This window comes from Danio rerio, chromosome 5, assembly GCF_052040795.2.
Source record: "Danio rerio strain M-AB ecotype USA chromosome 5, GRCz13ab, whole genome shotgun sequence".
In the NCBI taxonomy this organism is placed as follows: Eukaryota; Metazoa; Chordata; class Actinopteri; order Cypriniformes; family Danionidae; genus Danio; species Danio rerio.
The window spans coordinates 169,571-170,000 of record NC_141025.1 but is presented as its reverse complement, the minus strand read 5'-3'; positions in this window follow the sequence as shown (position 1 = coordinate 170,000).

Genomic DNA, 430 nt, shown 5'->3' with positions numbered 1-430 from the left:
CCCGAGCAGAGTGGTAGAGGAAGAGAGCTCTTCCTCGCTCACGGGTCTCGCGCTGCCGCTCGCGCCCCCGGAGGGGGCGAGGGAGGCGCGGCCGCTCGCTGTGTGGGGTTTTTGCGGGGTTGTGGTCACCGGGAAATGCGACGTGCTTCGCGGCGAGCTCGGCCGAAGAGCGGAGAGCGCCCGCACCGGCGCCGCCCTCCACTGTGAGAGAGCGGCGAGGGAGGCGCGTCGACCTTCGCTGGGCTGCCGGTGGAGGACTTTCGAGGTAGACCGGTCGTCTGAGTCCTTTTCCCAAGGAGCGAGGGAGTGCGGAGGAGGCCCGAAGGAGGCCTCGCTCTGCTGCGGGTCTGAGGCCCGAATCGGGGAGGAACCACCCTGCCCACAACGGTCCGAAGGGACCGGGCGAGGGGCCTACCCCAGGGGCGTCGTA